This window comes from Schistocerca nitens, chromosome 9 (genome assembly GCF_023898315.1).
Source record: "Schistocerca nitens isolate TAMUIC-IGC-003100 chromosome 9, iqSchNite1.1, whole genome shotgun sequence".
Classification (NCBI taxonomy): Eukaryota; Metazoa; Arthropoda; class Insecta; order Orthoptera; family Acrididae; genus Schistocerca; species Schistocerca nitens.
This window is the reverse complement of record NC_064622.1, coordinates 327321585-327349004: the sequence shown is the minus strand read 5'-3', so window position 1 is coordinate 327349004 and position 27420 is coordinate 327321585. Positions and strand designations below refer to the sequence as shown.

The window sequence follows — 27420 nt, the reverse complement described above, 5'->3', positions numbered from 1 at the left end:
ACAGACCCACGACACAGGAGCATGGGCCGACGACATTGAGGAAGGTACGCCCCCTCCTCCGGATGAGTTGCCTCCGCCGGACGAGGCTGCTTGTTAACATCAAAAGCAAGGCACTGCAGCTGATGGGACGGGACTTCCTGTCGGTGCCCTCCTCTTACTTCCCTTGGTGATGGTAGATGCGCGTACACCACCACTGAAACAAACGTACCGGTTTGCCACACTGAATATCAACATGATCGGCACTGCACCCAAGCTGCAACTCCTATGTGACATGCTTCGGGCCTCTGACGTCGACGTCGCCCTTCTTCAGGAAGTACGCGTTGCCACACTACCACCAGTCTACGGCTACGACTCATACACGTCCACATGTGATGAATCAGGGCGTGGAGTGGCTTTCTATATACGCGAAGGAATCCCACTCACGGACACGACAATCCTTCCCTGTGGAAGAGGCATGGCTGTTACCATCTTCGACACGCGCGTCGTCAATATCTACGCTCCGTCTGGCTCCACGAACCGTCGGCAGCGGTCCACTTTCTTCGGACATGACGTGGCGCCCCTGTTTTCTGGACGCTATGATCGCCTTATCATGGGAGGCGATTTCAACTGTGTCCTCCATCCGCAGGACCAAGTGCCTGGTTATTCGCCATGCCCGGCGCTGCTCACCTTAATCGAAGATTTTCATCTAGTGGACGTTTGGGAGAAAATTCATGGCAATACCCCCGGTTTTACCCATTATACAGCACATTCTGCGAGCAGACTGGACCGGTTTTATGTCTCTGCTCACCTCGGCAATGAAGTCGCCCAAGCTGAACGATGGCCCCTTGCATTTTCGGACCATTGCGCCGTCATTTTCTCCCTGGCTCTGCCACCTCAGTCAGTGTGGCGCAGCAGAGGTTACTGGAAGCTTAATACCTCCCTCCTTAATGATCCACACTGCCGACAATGTATTGCCACTACATGGGCGTCTTTCGAAAGACGCCTTCCGCAGTACACATCCACGTTCCATTGGTGGCTCAAATGTGCCAAACCTGCGATCAGAAAGGCCTTCATACAATGTGGCAAGGAAGCAGCAGCATGGCATCGAGACACCACAAATTTTCACTACGCCGTCCTCCGTGAGCTCGATGCGCTCCCTCCATCACCTGACACCCACAGGGAACGACAACGTACTAAAGCTCGTCTCCTCTCTCTTCAACGTGCACGACTGCATGGTGTCGTGGTGCGTTCCCGACGACAAGACCTCCTCCACGACGAAACCCCATCCACAATCCATGCCGCATCCGACCATAGTCGTCGACGTCGGCTTTTCGTCCCCAACATCACGACCTTTGATGGTGTTCACCACACAACACAGGCGGCAGTCGTGTCTGCCTTTGCTGAACATTATCGCCACTTTTATGATGATGAACCGATGGCGACGCCCATTCCTGATGCTCTCCGTCCCTCCCCTGATCGGACCCTCACCGTAGCGGAGTCAACGTCCATGATGTCTGCAATCACCGCAGAAGAGGTGGTAGATGCGATCAACAAAGGGGCCAAGAACAAATCACCCGGACCAGATGGTCTCCCAGTGGAGTTTTACCGGGCGTTCACCACGTTAATGCTTCCTCGCTGGACGGAAATGATTCAGGAACTCTTTACTCCGTCCTTCCCAATTCCACCTGAATTCGTCACTGGCATTCTTCTACCTGTGCCTAAACCGAAGGGAGGGTCTCATGTCTCTGCATATCGTCCCCTTACACTACTGAATGCAGACTATAAAATTTATGCACGCCTCTTAGCAGCCCGCATACGCACCGTCTTACCTACGGTCCTTTCACCTGAGCAGACTGCACGTGGTTGTGGGGCCACCTTACAAACAGCCCTAGGAGAATGCCGTGACCTCATTGCACTTGCGTCGGTTTGTCGCCTTCGTGCAGCACTGGTATCCGTCGATTTCACGAGTTCCTTTGATCGCGTTCGACACCCATTCCTCCTCATGGTGGCGACACGTATGGGGTCCCCATTGCTTTTTGTCGATGCCATTCGCCGGTTACTACTTCCCGCGGTCTCGATGGTACAAGTCAATGGGAGGCTTGTAGGACTGATCCCTATACGCCGCTCTGTGCGTCAAGGATGCCCTATGTCTACTTTACTATATGCCATTGCACTTGAGCCCCTCATCACTAGACTTACCTCTAGACTGCAGGGCCTCACTTTGCGTGACCACACCTTCCACTGTAGGGCTTATGCGGACGATCTCCTCTTTCTCACCTGCTCCTCCACAGAACTCAATGACGCCATCCAATGGATCCACCAGTATGGACGTCTTTCTGGTAGCATTCTTAATGCCCGTAAATCGACTATGATGCACATTGGGCGCGGCCTCCCGGCTATGGTGCCGACCCCACTCCCAGTCAGTGCCACCCTTCGTTACTTGGGTATCGAATTTACGAGCTCCACACACCGCACAGTGGCCCTGGCTTACCGGCGGCTTTTGCAGTCGATTCGGCACCATGTCCGCGGTCAAGTGCACCGTAACTTAAACCAACTCCAACGTGTGTCCTATGTCAACATCTATGTCGCCCCTAAACTGGTACACGTCGGCCAGATCTTCCCAATGCCGTTACTCCTTGGCCGCCGCATCCAATCAGCCTTTGGATATTTCGTGTCAGCAGGGGCACTTTTCAAAGTCCGCTACAACACTCTAACACTGCCTCCTGCAAAAGGTGGCCTCGGACTCATCAACGTGCGGGCACGCTCTTCTGCACTCTTTGTCCACACTCTGTTGTGGCACTGGCAGGGGCCGGTCCCGTCCTTATCACGCAGTCTCTTAGATATCCTCCAACCAGCTTCTCTCGATCCACCGATCAATGTGGCCTCTATTTCTCCATTATTGTACTACGTCGCCAATTGTTTCATAGAACTCAGCTACATTCGGGCCGATCTTCCAGTCACCCGTCCTCCCCGTACAAAAGATTATTATCGTTTGTTTATGCTGTCCAACCCTTGCGACCCCATGGTGCTACAGCATCCTGACATTAACTGGCGCACGGTTTGGGGGTGTGTGCATGCACCCTTTTTACCGTCGTCTGTGTCTGCACTCTGGTATGTTTTAGTCTATGGAAAATTCCCGACTAATAGTCGACTTTATCGCATAGGACTGGCCACCTCCCCACTCTGCCATGACTGTCAGCTCGAAGACACCGACGAGCACCGTCTTACGTGCCCCCTGAAACAAAACGTATGGCTCCTCATCCAACGAATCGTGGGCTTTTACCTCCGTGCCCCGCCAACTACGGTAACCCCGGATTTCCTGTTGTTGCCCCAGACATTTCACTACCCTCTTGCTAAGCACCATACCCTAATCTGGTTTCGAGGACACGCTTTAGAATATCTCTTTCAGAGTGGTCCGCATACAGTCCTTGACTTCTGGTACAAAGTTGTGACCGCGCATAGCACCCTCACCCGAAAACCATCTTACCGACAAACTTTTGCCGGTTATATCCGCAGCGTCTTCCTTGAACCCCCTCAAAGTTGGGGTGTACCATGCCTACCTGTCACATGATGCAACACCCTTATCCACGTTCTCATGCATCGACCAAAAACCAACACATTTTTTTTTTAAAGGAAGAAGACAGAATATGTTATATTTTGTTGTATTTAATGTTTTTCTTTTTTAATATTTTTTTTTTTAACTAACAGTCATTTGTATATTTTTAAACGGTACCTTGAAGAACTCTTGCATAGTGAATATATATGTACTTTTAGTTTGTTCAATACAAATTTTTAAACAAAAACAACAACAAAAAAACAAAAAAAGAACAAAAAAAGGAAAACACGATATGTTCTATTTTGTTGTATTTAATGTTATTCTAATAATTTGTTTACCTAACACTCATTTGTATATGTTTAACTGATACCTTGAAGAACTTTTGCTTTGTGTATATATATATGTACTCTCCGATTGTAAAAAAAAAAAAAAAGAGCACTAACGCGTTGCTTCCTGGAATCGGGTAGGCGCGCCGCCCCGGATCGAATCCGCCCGGTAGACTAACGACGGGGATCGGTGTGCCGGCCAGCCTGGATGTGGTTTTTAGGCGGTTTTCCACATCCCGCTAGGTGAATACCGGGCTGGTCCTCACGTTCCGCCTCAGTTATACGGCTCGCAGACACCTGAACACATTCGCACTATTCCATGGATTACACTAGACGCAGACAGTTGGGGTGCACAAATACCGTCCCAGGGCGGGAGGAGGGGGGGGGAGTACGGGGTGGCGACAGGAAGGGCATCCGACCACCCCCTACAATTAACACGCCAAATCCGGTTAACCATAACAGCAGACCCCAATAGTCGGGATTAATGCTTGGAAAGAGAGAGTAGGTTCAAATGGTTGAAATGGCTCTGAGCACTATGGGACTCAACTTCAGTGGTCATCAGTCCCCTAGAACTTAGAACTATTTAAACCTAACTAACCTAAGGACATCACTCCATGCCCGAGGCAGGATTCGAACCTGCGACCGTAGTGACTCTCGTGGTTATCCCATGCACACTGATTGCAAAATTGTGCTTCAGTCTGATGATTTGACGTGTCCTGCTGCCTTTCATGAACAGTATTCCAGAGGATGTTTTCGAATAACGCTCGTCTACATACAGCTGTTGTAATCCAACGGTCTCAGCAGTGTCGACATGTTGCCTTGAAATGGTCGATCACTAGTTACGTCTTCAATCGCTCACTTATAGGACATTATTGGACGAGAACTGCAGCGTCATCCACAACCAGCATCAACCGGCCCCGTTCAAAATGGTTCAAATGGCTCTAAGCACTATGGGACTTAACGTCTGAGGTCATCAGTCCCCTAGACTTAGAACTACTTAAACCTAACTGACCTAAGGACATCACACACATCCATGCCAGAGGCAGGCTTCGAGCCTGCGACCGTAGCAGCAGCGCGGTTCCGGACTGAAGCGCCTAGAACCGCTCGGCCACAGCGGCCGGCAACCGTCCCTGTAGTGACCGACCAAGTGTAACATCCAACAAACTGACATCTGGCACCTGTAAAACACAACGCATACACATTTGCACACCTACTTCAACATTCTGGCGGTTGCACCTGTTATTGATACAGCAGCATTCTACATTTGCAATGTCGTATCTAGCGCTTACATTAACCTGTGATCTTGCACTGGTTAATCACTTAAATATGGCACCTAGCAAAAAGGAATTCCAGAAATTTCTTTACTCTGTTGAAATTTTATTTTTCGTCAGTGTATTTCTCTGTTAATTCGCTTGATTCAATTATCAAATCAAAACCCGCTAATTTTACGAGCCACACAATTCGTTTGGTGTTGGCTGTTTCGTGTTAAGATCGCCGCTTTGCTATGACGTCACAGCACGACGGTTTGGCCTTGTCTCTAGGTGGTGCGGGTGTAGGCTTTTATCAAGGTGTGCGTTCTCCGAAGCGTAATTGTGCGGCGGAGGCAGATCGTAAACGGTGCGCGCCTGTGTCCGGTGTTCTTCCGCGGCGCGGTGCGGCTTTGTAGCGTGCCCCGCCCACCGCCATAACTCGTGGCGGCCGTCGGCAGCCGCAGCGCGCACCGCCCCCACAAGCGTTCCCCCTGCTCGTGCTGTGGGCCCCAATATCCAGACCAGAGCAGCGCAGTACGTGCCCGTCAACCGCTGACAACCCCTGCCTGTCTGCCTGCCTGCCTAAGCACGTGGCCTCATCCCACCACTGCCTGTGGTGTACAGGGTGAACCAGAACTCCATCGACAAACTTTCAGGGGCTGTACAGTGGTTGAAATCAGTGCGAGAAGCTTTATTCCCACGAAAGCAATGTCTGAACCATACATGTACCGAAATTATTATGGAAGAAGTACATGCACTGAGGTGAGAAAAGTCATGGGATAGCTCCTAATGTCGCGTTGGACCTCCCTTTATCCTGCGTAGTGCAGCAAGTCGGCACGTCGTGCACTCAACAAATAGTTGAAATTCCTCTCTCCAAATTTTGAGCTATGCTGCTTATACAGGTGTCCATAACTGCGAATGTGCACGAACTGACCTCCCGATTATGTCCCACAAATGTCCGGTAGGATTACGGTCGGCGATCTGTGCGCCCAAATCATTCGCTCAATTCGTCCAGACAGTTCTTCAAACCAATCGTGAATAACTGTGGTCCGTAGACATCGTTATTGCCGGCCTTGTGGCCGAGCGGTTCTAGGTGCTTCAGTCCGGAACCGCGCTGCTGCTACGGTCGCAGGTTCGAATCCTGCCTCGGGCATGGATGTGTGTGATGTCAGGTTAGTTAGCTTTAAGTAGTTCAAAGTCTAGGGGACTGATGACCTCAGATGTTAAGTGCTCAGAGGCATTTGATTTGATATCGTTATTTGAAAACATAAGATCGACGAATGGCTGCAAATGGTTTGCAAGTCGCTGAACGTAACCCCTTCCAGTTAATGAGCGATTCAGTTGGGCCAGACGACAAGACCAGTACAGGGCTATTACAAATGATTGAAGCGATTTCATAAATTCACTGTAGCTCCATTCATTGACATATGGTCACGACACACTACAGATACGTAGAAAAACTCAAAGTTTTGTTCGGCTGAAGCCGCACTTCAGGTTTCTGCCACCAGAGCGCTCGAGAGCGCAGTGAGACCAAATGGCGACAGGAGCCGAGAAAGCGTATGTCGTGCTTGAAATGCACTCACATCAGTCAGTTATAACAGTGCAACGACACTTCAGGACGAAGTTCAACAAAGATCCACCAACTGCTAACTCCATTCGGCGATGGTATGCGCAGTTTAAAGCTTCTGGATGCCTCTGTAAGGGGAAATCAACGGGTCGGCCTGCAGTGAGCGAAGAAACGGTTGAACGCATGCGGGCAAGTTACACGCGTAGCCCGCGGAAGTCGACGAATAAAGCAAGCAGGGAGCTAAACGTACCACAGCCGACGGTTTGGAAAATCTTACGGAAAAGGCTAAAGCAGAAGCCTTACCTTTTACAATTGCTACAAGCCCTGACACCCGATGACAAAGTCAAACGCTTTTAATTTTCGGCCCGGTTGCAACAGCTCATGGAAGAGGATGCGTTCAGTGCGAAACTTGTTTTCAGTGATGAAGCAACATTTTTTCTTAATGGTGAAGTGAACAGACACAATGTGCGAATCTGGGCGGTAGAGAATCCTCACGCATTCGTGCAGCAAATTCGCAATTCACCAAAAGTTAACGTGTTTTGTGCAATCTCACGGTTTAAAGTTTACGGCCCCTTTTTTTCTGCGAAAAAAACGTTACAGGACACGTGTATCTGGACATGCTGGAAAATTGGCTCATGCCACAACTGGAGACCGACAGCGCCGACTTCATCTTTCAACAGGATGGTGCTCCACCGCACTTCCATCATGATGTTCGGCATTTCTTAAACAGGAGATTGGAAAACCGATGGATCGGTCGTGATGGAGATCATGATCAGCAATTCATGTCATGGCCTCCACGCTCTCCCGACTTAACCCCATGCGATTTCTTCCTGTGGGGTTATGTGAAAGATTCAGTGTTTAAACCTTCTCTACCAAGAAACGTGCCAGAACTGCGAGCTCGCATCAACGATGCTTTCGAACTCATTGATGGGGACATGCTGCGCCGAGTGTGGGAGGAACTTGATTATCGGCTTGATGTCTGCCGAATCACTAAAGGGGCACATATCGAACATTTGTGAAAGCCTAAAAAAACTGAGTTTTTGTATGTGTGTGTAAAGCATTGTGAAAATATCTCAAATAATAAAGTTATTGTAGAGCTGTGAAATCGCTTCAATCATTTGTAATAGCCCTGTACATGTAAACACAGCCCACACCATTACGGAATCGCAGCCACCTTGCACCGTACCTTTTTGACAACTTGGGTCCATGGCTTCGCAGGGTCTGCGCCACACCCGAACCCTACCATCAGGTCTTACCAACGGAAATGGGGATTATATTGTAACAAAGAAGCCCTCGGTCACAAATATTAAGTCAAAAATTGACCTGGTTTCGACGCTACTATGAGCGTCGTCTTCAGAATTAGACTAACTGTACTGAAACATTAGGTATATAGTACATTAACAAAATTAAAGTTTGTACTGACTCGAAAAGATGCAGTACAAGTCACATATTAAAAAAGATCTCAGCCGGAAAGGCGACGTTATGAACACTTGTCAGATGGCGAGCCGCTAAGGGCTGCTCGTACTGTGGACAAGAGTTGCAACAAATGGGGATTCATCTGATCAGGCCACGGTTTTCCAGTCGTCTAGGACCCAGCTGACATGGTCACGAGGCCAGGAGAGGCGCTACAAGCGATGTCGTGCTGTTAGCAAAAGCATTCGCTTCGGTCGTCTGCTGCCATAGTGCATTAACGCCAAATTTCGCCGCACTGTCCTAACTGATAGCTTCATCAAATGTTCCACGTTGATTTCTACGCTTATTTCCCGCGGCGTTGCTTGTCTATTATCAACGAAAATTCTACACAAACGCCGCTGCTCTCAGTCGTTAAATGAAGGCCGTCAACCACTGCGTTGTCCGTAATAAGAGGTTGTGCCTGAACTCCAAGTCTGTTAATTGACGTCGTGTGGTCATAGTCACGTAGGAAACCTTTTCAGATGGATCACCTGAGTCCAAAGATAGCTCCACCAACGCACTGCCTGTTTATATCTTGTGTACGCGAAACTACTGCCGTCTGTATATGTACGTGTCGCTATCCCATAACTTGTCACCTCAGTGTACATCTAATACATAAACAATCATGGTGGAAATACATAGTTTCTTTCATAACACGAGCAGCAAGATAAGGTGTTTGCATTTTCTGGATGGAAACTGGTACAAATGTTCAAATATGTACGAGTTGCTAAGGGAGCAAACTGCTTAGGTCATCAGTCCCTAGACTTACGTTCTACTTAAACTAACTTATGCTAATAACCACACACACACCCATGCCCGAGGGAGGACTCGAACCTCCGGTGGGAGCGGCCGCACAATTCGTGACATGGCGCCATCAAACCACGCGGCTACTCCGCGATGCGAAATTGGTACAAAGGCATTCGCTGTCCTGACGTGGTACTGCATTGTTAGTACTTAGTTCAACCTCAAAAATTATCTTCGGTATTGCTTTTGTTGGGGTTCGTATTTCTCGCAGTGATATTGTCCTCCACTCTTCTCGTATAGCTCTTTTCATCTAACATTCGGCCTCAAATCGCCTTTCATTGTGATAAAAACGTTTTGCAAGTATTCTCTGGGGTTGAAATCTGGAAAACGTGCAGGTCAGGGCAGGACAGCTGTATTTTTATCTTCGAACGACTTTTTGGTTGTAGCAGAAACAAACACAGATGCGTTACCTTGTTGAAACATAAGGCATTCGTTCCTTAGGTCCTCATATATTATCATTTCTGTCTCTAGCACCTTTTTGTATGTAATAGAGTTCATTCTAGTATCCAGTCAAGCAATGCGTGGTTTATCTTTAGCGCCGAAGATATCCCAGATCGTAACGCTTCCACCACTAAAATACTGCTCATTGGTATTTGCTGCTCTGTTGTCATTGCAACAAAATTGATATACTTCCGGTGAATGTGAATGAAACTACTTCTCATCACTGAAGTCCAGTTATCTCATTCTACCGTCCATTAGACATGTTTTTTAGCGAATACCGATCTAGCCTGTATATTTTCGAGTGTTAGAGCAGGTTTCTGCAACCGTTTGTTGAATGCGAGATATGTGTCATGCGACAAAATTTTTCGTACACGTCTTGCAGTTACAGCCAACTCTAAATGAGCAACTCGTCGAGAAGAATGACTTTTGTGGTCGTTGATTTGCTCAAAACTAACCGTTTCGACGCCTCAGATAATTTTCTGCTTTGCCCATATATCGTGTGCTCCATTTAACGAAATAACGAATGACCACATGAACGGTTCAGCTTCTTGGTGATTTGACGATTACGGAGTCCCATTTCCTTTTACTAACCGATTTTTGCTTTTTCATCACATGATAACTGTTTTCAGCGTGACATTGTCACAGTCGTGCTTTATGTACCCAACACTCACTGGCACTTAGATGGTGTCTCTTTCCTATCTGCAGCAAAGGCATGTATGCACCCATTAACAGAGCCGACTGCCTTTATATCGACTTCCGTCCCCTGCCAACTGAGCCGTTGGTGTGTTGTTATACTGTATCCTACACTATTGACATCAAATGCGCTTTCATTTGACCGCATTTGTAAGTGTACTGGATCCCAATCTATTCCGCATACACTTTGCCAGATGTTCAAAGCGACAGTGCCAATCTTCCCACAAATATCCATGCCTTTATACTGACTTCCACTACTGAAGTATGGACCAAAAAGGTCTTGTAAACATGGGCTCTGAAATGCATGCGTTAAGAGCTATGAGCATTTCTGCATTTCCGGTACCGTGAAACACGTCTCTGCTATTGCGAGCTCTTTGCTTTCAATTTTTTTGAGAGGAAGTAGTGTGAACTGAAAAAAGAAAAAAAAGTCGAGTAAAGAGGGCTCTAAAATACACACCTTAAGAACTGTGACCACTTGTTTGGCAGAAGAGATGTGTTTCCCAGTAGCGAAGATGAACAAGTACTCATAGCACTTAAGAAATAAATTGTACTGCCCATGATTACAGGACATCTTGTTTTGATCAATACCACCACCTCTGAAAGTTTGTCGGTTGAGTTCTGGTTCACCCTGTATCGTTATTGCAGCGCCCTATACCTGTCTCATATCACACACGCCTATATACCAGATGATTTTATACAACCATTGCACCAATGAAATTCAATCACCGTCCTTTTTTTGTAATAAATAAATAAATAAATATCTCTCCTCGATGTTAATGCTCTTATCTGAACAACATGCCACAAATACTTTTTTCCTTCAGAAGCAAATCCTTTCAGTTCCGAGCTCATCGTTCAGCCACTTTCTCGAAGTCCTTATCATCAGCAGGAACCCGACTCTGAAAAATCATCCGGTATTGTATTTGGGAATTGAGTAACGTCTCCAGCTTCAGAAGACAGTTAAAGTACATACGTACTTAAGCAAGAATAAGGATTGCCATTATCATGGTACGCAGTCGTTATCCATGTACATCCTCCTTCCCAACCATATCTTTCTCTTTTCCCAGAATTCTTATATGGTGCAGAATCCGTAAATTTCCTTTCCCCAAAACTCGCTCTATCAGAAAATATCTTGTATAGCAATGAATTCTTTTTTTATCTGCCACTATCATTATTGTAATTATTGTCGTTATTATTACTGTATTATTGCTATTACTATTATCACTATTAGTGACAGCATTTTCAGTAGTACAAGCACTGCCAGCATTAACTTTACTGGTTCATAGTCAGTATTATTAACTCACATTGCCACTTCACACTCAAATAATTTTAATACTATTTGCCGTATTTACACTGTTAACACTTAAGAAACTGTGATGTAAAAGAGGTACTGCATGAGTAAAGCTCTGATCTGATGTAACAGACGGCTTCAAGGCATTAATCACACCTGGTCAAATGAATAAAATGAACAAATAAACACATACACTGCTTGGGATTGTTCGGCAAGACTTTATCGGTCGTGTTACGTTCGTATTTTTATTGTTCCCTACAGCAATAACTAAAAATGAGGTGCTAGGATGTTGAGTGCCGGGTTAAGAGCTGCAAGTGGAGTGAATTCTTTTACTTATTTTTTAGAAAATCTGATACATGTTGAGAGCATTCATGAGATTGAGTAACATGTATGCAAAGACAAGTTGATTCAACATCACATAAACAGGACTGTTTTAAAATGTTGTCTTTGGTCCCATTTCCTGAAAATGTTGAAGGAGACGTGTGTCACTTGCAGTGCAAAAAGATTACACCTCTTTCCGAACTAAATGCAAATGTCCCAAATCGATCAGCACACACATCAGCCACAGCAGTAAGAACGCCTGTTTTTCACGTGATTGTGGACTTGTTAACAGCTTTTTCATCGGCAAACTCATGCAGCCGGGGGGGTCTGGAGTTCTCAATTGTAGCGTTTTAAGAAACCCGAGAGAACTTCTGGAATCAGTCGCGCTTCTATTCTTCACCGAGAGGAGAACGTTTCACTTTTACACTAACTGCTTCAGAGCAGGAATGTAGGAGACAGAACTGTACAGAGTCACAACAGAGTGGCTTTCCGCGTCCGTGACAACAAGAAACAAACAAAGGCCTCGTAGGACAGGAGACACTCTGGTACTCGCTAACAAAACTGGTGGACTTTCAGCGTCGGTCGCCGCGATCGCGGCACATAATGGCCGAGCTCTCCAATGCCGGTGCTCTCTGCTGAATCGGTCCCGCGAAAGCTCACACCGGCACAGCACGTTTCCCTCTCGACCACCGTGGCCGGTAAGCAAGAAACACTCGGGTCCAACCGGATGAATTAACGTAAAGAAGATTAAAAACTTGGCGTCCCGTCGACGGCAAAGTCGTTAGACCTTGGAACGCGGTAGTGTAGCACTTAGTTTCCAAAAAGGTGCCCTGCAGTATATATATATAGTAAAAGTTACGAAAAGTTCTCGGCTTCAAATATTTACACGATATTCTAATGAATACTTGGATAGAAATGGGCTACAAATGCTTTAAACCTATACGGTCTATAATTATATACCACAATTTGTGGTTTAAGGTGGTTACCAACAATCGTGAGAAGTGCTACTAGACCGATTTACTTCGAATTTTTTCTAACAAAATTTACGGACGGACATAGTCTAGACATTATTTTAATATACATGGTATGTAAGTATGTATAAACTATTTAAATAGGAAAGGTTGTTATAAAAAATCTCGAAAACCTCGCCACAAAATTACTTCAAATTTGTACATGTTACACTAATAAACTTCAGAGAGACATAAGCTACATTTTTTAAGTGTATACAATTTAAGGGAGAAGATTGTTGGAAAAAATCTCGAAAAGTTGTGTACCGATTTAATTCAAATTGTTACTCGATGTTGTAATGAACATTCAGAGGGACATAGGCTACTTATATTTCACTATATAAATGTGTATGTAATGTATAAAGGAGTAACATTGTTAGCAAACATCTCTAAAAGTTCTTGACTGATTTACTTCAAATTTTTATATGATATTCTTCTGAACTTTCGGGCAGACATAGGCTACACATGTCTTAATATAGGACTTATATGTAATACATAAAGGGGAAACATTACCAAAACCCTCGAAAAGTTCTTGGCCGATTTACTTCGAATTTTTACACGATTGGCTAATAAAAAATTGGACGGACATGGTAAATATATTTATATAATATATATAAATTTATATAGAATACACAAAGGGGAAAAGTTGTTACCAAAACTGTCGAAATGTTCTTCGCCTTTAAAATCAAATTCTTACACAATACGCTAATGAAAATTCGAACGGACATACGCTATATATTTTTAATGCATACAGTACATAAATACATACGAAATATATAAAGGGGAAACGTTACCAAAAAATTGTAATGTTCTGGAACTATTCACTTCCAATTTTTATACAGTACTGTAATGAACATTTGCACAGCCGTAGCCTATATATACAGTATAACTTTTAAATATATAAATGTATATGTAATATACAAAGGGGAAACCTTGTTACATAAAATTTTGAAAAGTTTTTGAGTCATTTACTTCAAATTTTTATACGACTCTCTAATGAACCCTCGGACAGACTTTGGATACCTATTTTTTAGCAACAATGGGCAGGTATCCGTTAAAATCGTCTCCAAGAAAGAAAATATTGTGCTGTGCTCTACTGTGAAAAAGGGCAGTTTTGTTTTGTTTCTGATAGTCAGACAAATTGTTCCCAGAATGAGAATGGTTAGAGCACTTGCCCGCGAAAGGCAAAGATCCCGAGTTCGAGTCTCGGTCCGGCACACAGTTTTAATCTGTCAGGAAGTTTCAGACAAATTGTTTCTCTTTAGTCATTACTAATGTTTTAGAAATATTGTGTAAACGACAATGCATAATTTTTCCTTCCTTTCAGTCAGTTTTCACAGAAAACAGAAATGTTGTGTGTATGGCTTATCGGCTTATAATTAGAGTAGTACAATGGAAGACGAATTTGCAATAACAATAAACGAGGCCCGAGGTCAAAGAGAGGAAGGAAGAAGAGATGGACAGGGAAAGGAGAGGAGAGGAAATGGACATAGAGAGGGGGAAGGAAGAGATGGACAAAGAAAGATGAAAGTCGGAGATGGAGAGAGAGGGAGGAGGGGGGGGCAGGAGGAGACAGAGAGACGGAGAAGGAGGAGGAGAGGGACAGAGACAGGATGGGAGAAGAAGATTATGCTGTACATCCAAGCCGGCCGGAGTGGCCGTGCGGTTCTAGGCGCTACAGTCTGCAGTCGAGCGACCGCTACGGTCGTAGGTTCGAATCCTGCCTCGGGCATGGATGTGTGTGATGTCCTTAGGATAGTTAGGTTTAATTAGTTCTAAGTTCTAGGCGACTGATGACCTCAGAAATTAAGTCGCATTGTGCTCAGAGCCATTTGAACCATTTTTTGTACATCCAGTTTCCATACACATTTAGCAGCTGTGAAGCACTGTTGGGTTCTTTAGTCTTCAATAATAACATAATAATTGTAAACAGCTATTCACCTTATAAACTGCCCACTTCCCCCCCCCCCCCCCCTCCCATTTATACGTTTGTCCCTTGAAGTGCGACATCGACGGCACCTTCATTTAAATTAAATGTAATTTTGTAAACGAGGACAGGAAAGCTGCTTCACCAGTCTTGGTGCAGTAAAAAGAGCGCTGATTACGGCTGATGGGCGGAGGGATACCAAGGTTCCCCACAGCCTGGCGTCGAGGGTGTAGTGCATGATGCACGGTCGCTACTTCCGCAGCTATGCGGCCACATCTTACAACCTGTGTGAGGTGCTTACCTCTGGTTTGGGCTCGGTAACAATCGAGGGAAGTCACTTCAGGTCACCCCCATTAAAAGATGGTATCTGGAGCCAGATCGTGGGAGACTAGCTCAACGGAAAAATTTGTACGGTGAAGCTATAAAGCCTCTAGCGTCTTACGCAGTCGTTCTCGATACGTCTCCATCGAGTCCGCCGTGTGCCACGTATGCAAGAGCATTGTGCTGTTGAAAAATGGCGCCACAATACTGTTGCTTGAGTGGTAACACATGGTGGTGACGCACCATTGTGCCATCGGAGTTCTCTGTCATACCCCGAGACTCCCCACATCATGACGGCTGGGGTAACACCGCCGTGCCTCTCCAAAACACTGGGGGTATGGGACCTCTCCTCACGTCGCCGCCATACTCGCTGACGTTGGTTATCTGAACAACACAGCACAATACGAAGCCATTCATCAGCAGCCCATGCTTTCTGTTCGCGGCACCACTGCAAACGAAGCTGTTCGGGTTGCGGTGTTAACGGCAGGTTACGCTTGGAACGGTAATTCCCGTGTCAGGTTGCTGGAAGTCCTCGACCAACAGTGCAGGTTGACACAAAATGTTGCAGATGACGGCTATGATAACCGAAACTGATGACCACCAATCGAAATTAAAGAAAAAAATGCGCGTTAGAGTTTTTATTCATTCTCATATCACACAAAAATAGCTGAAGTTCCATGTAGCCAGAATTGTTCTCGGATGACAGATGACAGGCGCAAATGAGACGGGGTCACGGTGTGCTCGGTGTACAATACGACTGTCCTCTCTTGTGATGGTCAGGGGTGGTAGACCGGATCCTTGACAAGTACCCCTGCCCTCAGTTCCCCACTTAGTCCAACATCAGACCACTGTCATAACAGAATGCTTTACAAATCTGGACACTGAACGATTCGACCAGCCAGCCAATGAAGGCTAACAGTAAGGCCCCTTTTAAAGTTTTTCAGGTTCTGATAACGCTGCCTCACGAGAGTGCGCGGCATCTCCGTGTACTTGTGTACTTGTACTGAACATCTGGTGCTGTTCGCGGCCCTTACACACCACACCAGGCCTGGTAACAGCACTTAGCACGAGCAACACTAACACATTCTGGTGGCCGTTCTATCAGTCACAGAGAATGCCGGTTCTGCTCATTTAAATACGAGCCGATGGTGCGTACGTGAACATAGTTACACACACATCTGAGCATGCATTCGGGTGTTGCACTTTCTTTATCACGAGAGAAGGCTGCTGGATGTGAGACTTGTGTTTAGTGTAAATTGTACCAGCGTTTTGGTAGCCATTGCATGTGACCTTCATCAGGCGGCTGAAATGGTGAACATTTTACATAGTTACCCACGTACTCTCCCAGGAAAGACGGCCACTCAAGCCCCTAGAGATTTAAGATTTTCGTGGTTTCCGTATCATTTACGGCGTACGTCGGGATGTTCCTTTTGAAGAAGGCACCCCTCCGACTTGCCTCCCCATCCTGCTCTCCATTCCGAGCTTGCGCTTTGTCTCCAATGACCTCTACGTCTATCTAACGTTAAACATAAACTTTTTCCCTTCCTTCTCCCGGATAATACTAACGGGGGAACAAATATTAAAAGTTAAAATCGTAATTTTTTTTATTTCTATTGGCGGTGTCCACATGAGGACCTAGTGCTCGGAGGTGCTGTGTGATGGCATGATGTAATCATGACAAACTGCAGTCTCGGTCATCAATTTTGAACAGATGACGGCTATGATAACCGAAACTGATGAACACCAATAGAAATTAAAGAAAAAATGCGCGTTAGAGTTTTTATTCATTCTCATATGAAACAAAAATCGCTGAAGTTCCATGTAGCCAGAATTTCTTTATATAAGATATGTAGTTATTTCCTAAAGGACGTCATTCTCGCCCTTGTCTGTTTAAAGTCACTGTATTTTGAAAATAACGATTTCGGTCTCATCTTTTGTGGCATTCTGAAGCGAAACTGTTTCGTGCCTTAGTGAATGTCAAACTTTCAAAATTACAAAAGGCTATTTTTCTTTCAAAGCGCGAACAGTCGCGAAATGGAGACGATGGTGAAAATAAAAAATGTTTTATTTGTAACATTTAGCTTCACTTTGCAGCTGCTTCTATAGATAGTCTCGCTCCAACATAGACATTTCTGACAGCGTTGAACCAACTTTCCCTCGTCATCGAAGGCAGCCACCTGTGCTTTCCACAAAAATACTCTACGTAGGTCTGCAGTTCGTTGTCTGTTTCAAAATTCTGTTCTTATAGCCAGTGGATGATGTGAGCAAAGAGAGTGAGGTAGAGCCAAGAACGGGTTGTATGGTGGCTGATCAAACGCTTCCCATCGGAAACGCTGGCCGGGGGCGTCTTTGTTACAGCTGCAGTGTTCGCACGAACATTGTCATTAAGTAACATAATATAATGACAAAATACCTGAACTGCCTTTGTATACGATTTTCTAGAATCGCCTGATCCAATCAGTTGACACTTATTTCCTTTCCCGGCCATCGTCATCATGAACGTCTCGACATCCTGCTTCAAAATTCCTACATCACCGCTGCGCTTTGCTGTCACGCATGACAGTTACGTTATGTGGACTGCATGAAATCAGGCAGAAACCCTCAACGAGATGAAATCGGAAGTCAGAACGGTCTTGATAATTCGAGGGAGACTGTATTGTTCTGGGCATCTCCACGTGTTAACTTGCGCTCAGAACTGCAATGTGTGACGTGACGCCATCGGCCGTCATAGCAGAGACCTTGCGAACACACCTGCGCAAAGCTTCATTCACTGTGGTTTTCATTTCCCTACCGATCGGACCTTGAAAAAAAGCAGGCCTCCTATCAGCCACGACATGCTGATCCATAGGTACGTCCACGGTTACCGAAAATGATCGCATAAAACCTATTAGACATACAGAAAAGTGGCACAGAGCAACGGACACAGCATCTCCCCTACTTTCGATCAGTAACACGTGCCATGGCGCGCTGCACTAGGGGAGCAGGTGTGTAAGAAGATGTAGACAGCCGTCCGCTCCATTTTTCGTCTGCACACAGACAATCAAAAATGGTTCAAATGGCTCTGAGCACTATGGGACTTATCTGAGGTCTTGAGTCCCCTAGAACTTAGAACCACTTAAACCTAAGGACATCACACACATCCATGCCCGAGGCAGGATTCGAACCTGCGACCGTAGCTGTCGCGCAGTTCCAGACTGAAGCGCCTAGAACCGCTCGGCCACCGTGGCCGACCACAGACAATCGAATGAACACATTTCCAAAACGCGCTTTTGTAATGCTATCCTGGGCAATTCGTATTCGCGGGTTCAACGAACCCGACGCACGTATTGGCGTTGGCCGCTTAACTAACAGAGCCCGTATCGAGCTACTGTAGTGTGAGTCAAACGCTTGGGAGAGAGGGTCTGTCTAGTTTTTGTAGAGTCATGTGCTGGAGCGCTAGAGCTACTTACGTGTTATCGTCACACGGGTACCTCTATGCGACGACGACACGTACTTAATCTGATAAATTTTAAACACTGACATACACTGTAGTCCAAAACTCTTCCCCTTGAGAATAGCCCAAGGCTGAATTTCAGTTTTATTTCAGTCGCCCTCGTTGCATGGCTGTCACGCCGCATAAAGAAAGCCATTAGGGATGCTGGGTGCGGCAGGAAAACGTCCACAGAACTGACGAGGCCGGCCACGTTTGAATGCCCCGTGCTGTGTACAGTACAGGTAAATATGCGTGCGAGGTGACCTCACCGCGTCGGTCGGCCACGTGACGCGCGAAGCGCGGGGGACTCGTGACGTGCGAGCAAAGCGCGGCTTTCTCGAGCGGCACCTCGCAGGCACGGACCGGGTTCGGCGGCGGTAATTGTTTTCGGCGATTAAAAGCGTGAAGAGATTTCATAGGGTGCCGCCCGTTCCGAGATTGCCTAGCGACGGGAGATGGGCGTGTTCCGCATTACGCATGCGCCGTGGGCACGTGTGTGCGTGAGTGAGTGAGTGTAAGGAAACGGCGGCTGACATCAGCGATCCGAACCGGTACGCCGTGAGAGTCGCGGCCCCGATACGACGCCAGCGCAACGCCGCTTCCTCTCAGTCGCGGGCTGCGTGCTGCGAGCCGCGCTGCTGGCCGCCAAGGCGGCATGCGACAAACATTAAACTGGCGTGTACTCCAATATGCGAACGATTAGTATTTCAGCGTGGCCGCACAAAGTAGCTACATCGTCGGCCAAAAAAAGTGGAACACCAAGAAGACATTTCCAGAATGAAATTTTCACTCTGCATCGGAGTGTGCTCTGACATTAAACGTCCTGGTGGATTATACTGTGTGACGCACCGGGACTCGAACTCGGGACCTTTGTCTCTGATGCTCTACCGACTGATTACCCGAGCACGACTCACGACTGCTTACAGTCTCAATTCTGCTAGTAACTCGTCTCCTACATTCCAAACTTCACAGAAGCTCTCCTGCGAAATTTGCAGAACTAGCTCATCCTGGAAGAAACGATTCGGAAGGTAGGAGACGAGGTCCTGGCAGAGTTGAGCTGTGAGGACGGGTCGTGAGTCGTACTTGGGTAACTCAATCGGTAGAGCATTTGCCTGCGAAAGGCAAAGGTCTCGAGTTCGAGTCTCGGTCCGGCACACAGTTTTAATCTGTCAGGAAATTTAATATCTGAGCACACTCCGATGCAGAGTGAAAATTTCATTCTGAAACCATCCCCCAGGCTGTGGCTAAGCCATGTAAGCCATGTCTCCTCAGTATCCTTTCTTCCAGGAGTGAAAGGAAAGCTTCTGTGAAATTTGGAAGCTAGGAGACGAGGTACTGGCAGAAATGAGCCTGTGAGGATGCCACGTGAATCGTGAATGGGTAGCTCAGTCGATAGAGCACTTGCCCGCGAACGGAAAAGGTCCCGAGTTCGAGTCTCGCTGAGGCACACAGTTGCCAGGAAGTTTCAGCTAGAGGACACGTTCGGTTGTTAATGTAACTTCACTGACACTCACCATTAGCGTGTATGAAAATGTTTAGAGTTGCATTTCTATGTGATAGGTAGATCGACCAGCAGTGAGAATTAGTGTTGTTACTGTGTAGCGTTGTTACCATATCTGGAAGGATATAAAAGGTGATTCTTATTAACGTTTATAAACACCCGAAGCTATGCAGATGACGCTGAGACAAGAAATTTAATATTAGACACACAGGGTTCGCAAACGTCGAGAAATATCCCAAAAATGGATGACAAATGTTTAACATGTGACGTCACCACATGACGCACCTCGCCACACGTGCAGCGGTTAAGAGTAACGGTCTATCGCAACTGTTCATCCCAGCCCAAGTTCAAATGGCTCTGAGCACTATGGGACTCAACTGCTGAGGTCATAAGTCCCCTAGCACTTAGAACTACTTAAACCTAACTAACCTAAGGACAACACACACATCCATGCCCGAGGCAGGATTCGAACCTGCGACCGTAGCGGTCGCGCGGTTCCAGACTGTAGCGCCAGAACCGCTCGGCCACCAGCGGCCAGCCCAGCCCAAGTCAAATATTTACGTCGGTGTGGTTCCGGTGCACACGTGTGCGACTGCAGCGTGTGGAACGCAGGATCCGAGGCCTGGGTCTGGCAGACAATAGTTCTTTTCATTGCGTCAGACAAATGTGTGTTTACATTGAGATAATATTTAGTATTTATTGGTCTCGCTGTTTCCGCTGTTTTATTGAAAAGTACAGCAAAACAAAAACCAACCGTATTGCACCACAAGTATATGAGTAGAAGCTTCAGAATTTCGTCGTTACCAGTAAATGACCTAAGTTTTCTTCACAAAGTAATGGCCCGCATCTCGTGGTCGTGCGGTAGCGTTCTCGCTTCCCACTCCCGGGTTCCCGGGTTCGATTCACGGCGGGGTCAGGGATTTTCTCTGCCTCGTGATGGCTGGGTGTTGTGTGCTGTCCTTAGGTTAGTTAGGTTTAAGTAGTTCTAAGTTCTAGGGGACTTATGACCACAGCAGTTGAGTCCCATAGTGCTCAGAGCCATTTGAACCATTTGAACAAAGTAATGTCTGTAAACAAAAAAGAAACGACAAAAAGAATGAAACACAAAATAAGAACATCTTTCACCAGTTTACCGCAAGGAGAACAGTTTCGTAACTTCTACGTCTATAACAGACACGTTTACAGAACGTGTCCGAAATTGGCACCGTTTTCTCGAATGCAAGTATTGGAACACTCAGTCATCTCTTCAAGCCCACGCCCGGTCACTTCATGCGTGGAGAGTTACGTCATCTGTTGACTTCACATCTTCAGCACTTCTCACCCATTTTGGGATATTTCCCGACATTTACAACCCCACGTGCCTTACATTAAATTACCTGTCTCAACGTCGTCTACGTGACTTCGTCGGTTTTTAAACGTTAATAAGAATCATCCTGTTTAAGGAGCGTGAATAGCATCAGACGTCGACTGATCAATGTGAAGGACACGGAGACGCTGCGTACTCGTATGAGACAGGGTTATCAGCGACTGTCAGAGTTGGAAAGGTACCTCATTGTGGATCTCAGTTTGGCTGGCTGCTCGAATTGTGCGATATCTAGATTTGTGGGGCATTTGGACATGACAGTGGCCCGATGTTGGGACTACATTTGAACTTGAGGACAGCCACACTCATCTTCAACGTTCTGGTCAACCACGTCTGACGACCACAAGCAGGGAATCGCCATATTGTGCACTAAGCACATCGAACCCCTTTCACATTGATTCAGAGAACAAGTAATGGAATCTCTGCAACTTTCTGTGTCATCCCGCAGTATTGGTCGGAGCCTAGCAGCATCCGCACTAGGGAATTATTCTTCCATGCGCAGGCTGCCGTTAACACCACAACACAAATGGTTGCGTTTGAAGTGGTGCCGTATCTGGAAAGCACGGACTGCTGATGTCGTCGTGTTGTGTTCAGCGAACAACTGCGTTTCTGTAATCACTGAAATAACACCACATATCTTGTTTATGGATTCTTCGGTTATTTGTTGGTAGACCAGGTCCACATTTAAGGTTGAATAACAAGGACACTGTTTTTGTCCTACTGGTTTTTCTTTATTTCAGACTAGTTTTCGGTTGAAAATGGCCAAATAACTAGTTTGAAATAAACAAAAACCAGTAGAATAAAGTCACTGTACTTGTTCAAGCTTAAACATCGAACACCTTTTCAACCTGTGAAGTTTCATTTCGTTTCCAGCTCACGTTCTCGATGATCCGCTTCTTTCGTCAGGCAGTATATGTTCTGTATATAAGGAAAGATAATGCAGCGGGTTTCTCACTCAGAAATCGCATTTGCATGTTGGTTACACTTTTAAGTCCACAGGAAAGCATCTATTTGGCTAGACTACGTCATTATGACATCACCGAGATGTTGAATGCTGAGACAGCGCTCTCTGTGTCCATAGATAACGTTTACACTCGCTTTCCAGCGTCGCCTGCAGCAGATCCACTCATATCAAGTGACAAACTATGTGATATCTAAAACTTCCTGGCAGATTAAAACTGTGTGCCGGACCGAGACTCGAACTCGGGACCTCTGCCTTTCGCGGGCAAGTGGTCTACCAACTGAGCTACCCAAGCACGACTCACGCCTCGTCCGCACAGGTTCTGCCAGTACCTCGTCTCCTACCTTCCAAACTTAACAGAAGCTCTCCTGCAGACCTTGCAGAACTAGCACTCCTGAAAGAAACGATATTGCGGAGACATGGCTCAGCCACAGCCTGGGGGATATTTCCAGAATGAGAATTTCACTCTGCAGCGGAGTGTGCGCTGATATGAAACTGTGAGGACGGCGCGTGAGTCGTGCTTGGGTAGCTCGGTTGGTAGATCACTTGCCAGCGAAAGGCAAAGGTCCCGAGTTCGAGTCTCGGTCCGGCACACATTTGTAATCTGCCAGGAAGTTTCAGATCAGCGCACACTCCGCTGCAGAGTGAAATTCTCACTCTGGAACCATCCCCCAGGCTGTGGCTAAGCCGTGTCTCCGCAATATCCTTTCTTTCAGGAGTGCTAGTTCTGAAACGTCTGCAGGAGAGCTTCTGTGAAGTTTGGAAGGTAGGAGACGAGGTACTGGCAGAAGTACAGCTGTGAGGACGGGGCGTGAGTCGTGCTTGGGTAGCTCAGTCGGGAGAGCACTTGCCCGCGAAAGGCAAAGGTCCCGAGTTCGACTCTCGGTCCAGCACACAGTTTTAATCTGCCAGGAAGTTTCATATCAGCGCACACTCCGCTGCAGAGTGAAATTGTCAATATGTGATATCTTCCTCTTTGCTCTTTCTTTCTCAGGCACGCCCTTTCATGCATTCCTAAGGGCGTAGCTGGTGCCTCTACCGAAGTTGCCGTCAAATTGTCTAATATCCACTGCTTCCTAGTCACACAGTCCGAATAATTTGAAGCGCGAGCCAGAATTCTCGTCTGTCCAACCATAAACTTATGTTTATTCTCTAGTCTCTGCTCGGCAACGACCGATTTTTTTTTAAGAGTTTCTGAGTTTTCAGTGGCCTGTTCGGGCAGAGCTAAGCGCTGCGAAGAGAGCGAAGGTAGGCAGACACCAAGAAGTATCGCGCAGTGAGGGGGCGGAGGAACTGGGCGAGCGGTAAGGCAGCATCCAGGCCAGTAAACAGGTTCCTCCCGGCAGCTTTGCGCAGTCATCGCCGCGCAAAAAGGCTCCGCCACTCTCTGGAAATCAGATTTGGACCCGGAAAAAGAGCGCCGGCTGCCTTCTTTCGTCTCGTCTGTCCGACTTTGGATAACAGATCGTCACGACGGACTTCGGTGCTGCTGAGTGCTGTGTCGTTTCGTAGCGACCACTGTCCTCGATGTTCAATCGGTGTCCATTACCAGTGTCTACATCTACATACGCTTTCACAGATGTGGAACTCGAGCCACTGCACTGTTCGTGGCGGTGGATATTCCATTCCATTATTACTGGTATTCTGTTAGTACAGCTTATGTACACTCAAGCGCCAAAGAAACTGGTACAGGCATAATACGGCGCTGCGGTCGGCAAGACAACAAGTGTCTCGCGTAGTTGTTAGATCGGTTACTGCTGCTACAATGGCAGGTTATCAGTATTTAAGTGAGTTTGGTGGTGTTATAGACGGTGCACGAGCGATGGAACACAGCATCACCGAGGTAGCGCTGAAGTGCGGATTTTCCCGTACGGCCATTTAAGGAGTGTACCGTGAATACCAGGAATCCGGTGAAACATTAAATCTCGCTGTGACCGGAAAAAGATCCTGCAAGAACGGGACCGAAGATGACTGAAGAGAATCGTTCAGCGTGACAGAAGTGCAACCCTTCCGCAAATTGCTGCAGATTTCAATGCTGGGAACCATTCAACGAAACATCATCGATATGGGCTTTCGGAGCCGAAGGCCCACTCATGTACCCTCGATGACTGCACGATCACCCTTGACGACGCCTCGCCTGGGCCCGTCAACAGCGACATTAGACTGTTCATGACGTAAACATATTGCCTGGTCGGACGGCCGGCCGCGGTGGCCGAGCGGCTCTAGGCGCTTCAGTCCGGAACCGCGTGACTGCTACGGTCGCAGGTTGGAATCCTGCCTCGGGCATGGATGTGTGTGATGTCCTTAGGTTAGTTAGGTTGAAGTAGTTCTAAGTTCTAGGGGACTGATGACCTCAGATGTTGAGAGCCATTTGAACTCTTTTGAGTTTAAACAGTTCCTCTGGCCACCAAACTCCCCAGACGTGAACATTAATGAGCATATCCGGGAGGCCTTGCAGCGTGCTGTTCAGAAGAGATCTCCATTCCATCGTACTCTTTTACGGATTTATGGACAGCCCTGCAGGATTAATGTTGTCAATTCCCCCCAGCAGCACTGCAGACATTAGTCGAGTCCATGCCACGCCGTGTTGCCGCACTTCTGTGTTCTCGCGGAGGGCCTACACGATATTAGGCAGGTTTACTAGTTTCTTTGGCTCTTCAGTATATGTCCATATGCCTCTGCAGGCAACCAAATCTCTTCGCGAGAACCAGTATGACGGCAACAGAATCGTTGCTGAGTCTTACTCTACTTCGGTTAGGAGAGCTCAGTGAATTCGAACGTGGACTAGTCATTAGATGTCACCAGAGTAACAAACCCATCAGTGACATTTCAAACCTCGTCAGCTGCCCACGTCGACTGTTGGTGATGTGAGTGTAAAGCGAAAACCCGAAGGAGCAACCATAGATATACCAAGACCAGGCAGAACTCAGGTAGTAATGGACAGATACCGTCGAGCATTGCGATAGGTAGTTGTAAAAAAAAAAAGTCGCATGAAATTAGTGGAAGCAATCTCTCGTAAGTTCCAAAGAGCAACCAGTGGTCCAGATAACATGACGACTGTGTGTGGGAAGTTAAAAAGAATGGGTACAATGGTAGAGCAGCTCCTCATAAGCCACACATTTCTGTAACGCGACACTTGAGATTGTGTAAAAAGCGTCACACGCAGTGGTAACGGTACGGAAAAGTTTGGGTTTGGTAAATGAATGTAGTACGTTACACGCCATCAAGTGGAGTGCCAACAATGAGATCCGGAGGTAGTGCTGTTACGGTGTGGGGGTGTTTTACGTGGTCATTTCGCTCAAGAAAGCGCTACATATGGATGGATTTGGACACATTTCACAGTGTGAAATGATAATTAAATGGACACCCTAGCTGCAAAGAGGCGTTGATATACTTCATAGGGGACATGTTGAAAATGTGTGCACTGACCGGGACTCGAACCCGGGATCTCCTGCTTACATGGCAGACGCTCTATCCATCTCAGCCACCGAGGGCACAGAGGATAGTGCGCCTGCAGGGACTTATCCCTTGCACGCCCTTGACCTTCTTGTGCGAATGCACACGCTATGCCCAAATTCTTACGGGATTTGGTAGATTAATCTGCCACGAGTAATGAGTATGATAGGCAAACATCTATTAGGCGCACTACGAATGTAGTGGTGTGGACATGTTGGGAATGTGAGAGTCACGGGGAGCGTGCAAGGGATAAGTCCCTGCAGGCGCACTATCCTCTGTGCCCTCGGTGGCTCAGATGGATAGAGCGTCTGCCATGTAAGCAGGAGATCCCGGGTTCGAGTCCCGGTCGGGGCATACATTTTCAACATGTCCCCTATGAAGTATATCAACACCTCTTTGCAGCTAGGGTGCCCATTTAATTATCATTTCATTCTAGCGAAAGCTGCATGGTCATTAACGGTAACTGTTCTTTCGTGAACAGATACTACCTTCATATACATTTCACAGTGTTGTGTACTGGGGCAGTGGAGGATCAGTCTCCTAGATCATGATTGTTTCTATCAACATGAAAATAACTTGTCATTAAACAGCATCTGTGAGGCAATGGTTTGTGGACAATAACATTCCTGAAACGGACTGGCCTCCCGACAGTCCTCAATTGAACCCTGTGGAACACCTTCGCTATGAGTTCGCTCGACTTCGCTCCAGGTTAAAAACATGTATACCCTGTCTCGTTTCAGTTGCAGAGGAAGAATTGGCTCCCACTCTCCCACAGACATTCAGACACCTCACTGGAAGTAAGCCCAGCAGAGTTGAAGCCGTTATAAAGGCGAAGGGTGGACAGACCACATGTTAATGTCCACTACTAGGCGTCCGGATACTTTTGATCAAATAGCGTATATCTAACAGTGGTGGACTTATTTGACGTCCCGCACTGTTGAGATGTTTGGGATTCAAACCACCGATACACGATAGTGTGGCAAGGAACTATATAAACTGACATATTCACTCCCCCTAACATACTAAAACTGGATGCGAAAGTCCTCTTACATCTTCAGGATTCGATCCACTAAGCATCAGTTGGAGTACAACTGCACTAACGTGCACAGGAGACCTCGGCTATACAGGTGGATGACGTGACTGTTTTTTCCCGTTTAATCCTACACCGTACAGTCTTTACGCAAAAGGGGCGAAAAGCAGTATAGTATTACTCTCTAAATTGCATATGCTTTGGTTGGTTTTTTTCTGACAGTATTGTTCACTTTTAATATGGAATGGAGACCAGATAAGACAGTTGTTGGGACCATTATTGCTTCCAAACGCATACCAAACCGCTCGTGTTCACCTTCTCATTGTACAGTCAAGCTAGCGACACGCTGCCATTCTATGCAAATTTCTTAAGCGATTCTCAGCTGAGTTCCAGAAAGCAATTCACTGGGGATGAGTCAGCGGGAAGATACGTCTCAGCATCTAGCAAGTAATACCACAAGATATAAGCCGAATACATAGACACGTTGCTTTCGCAGAACTGAATAAGTACCTCGTGGATGGGACTAAGAAAATGACTACCTCTTGCATACTATAATATTACTGTGATAGGTACCGCAGTAACGTAACTTACTAACTGCTTCAGTTTCAACTTAAAACCATTTGAGCCCAACTACACTGTCTGAGAAAGAAGTGAAACACCCAGAAGACAAGGTTGGACGTCAAGGTAACTTGGTGCGCGTGCACG

At 46.6% G+C, this 27420-nt stretch overlaps 1 protein-coding gene and 1 non-coding gene across 3 annotated transcripts in view; one reads left to right on the top strand and one right to left on the bottom strand.

The window, feature by feature from the left end:
• LOC126203336 (mucin-17) overlaps positions 1 to 27420 on the bottom strand; it is a 401673-nt gene that overhangs the window by 227891 nt on the left and 146362 nt on the right. The window lies entirely within an intron of this gene.
• Trnat-ugu (transfer RNA threonine (anticodon UGU)) lies at positions 25965 to 26039 on the top strand. The gene has a single exon. It is a non-coding gene; the product is annotated as a tRNA-Thr (tRNA).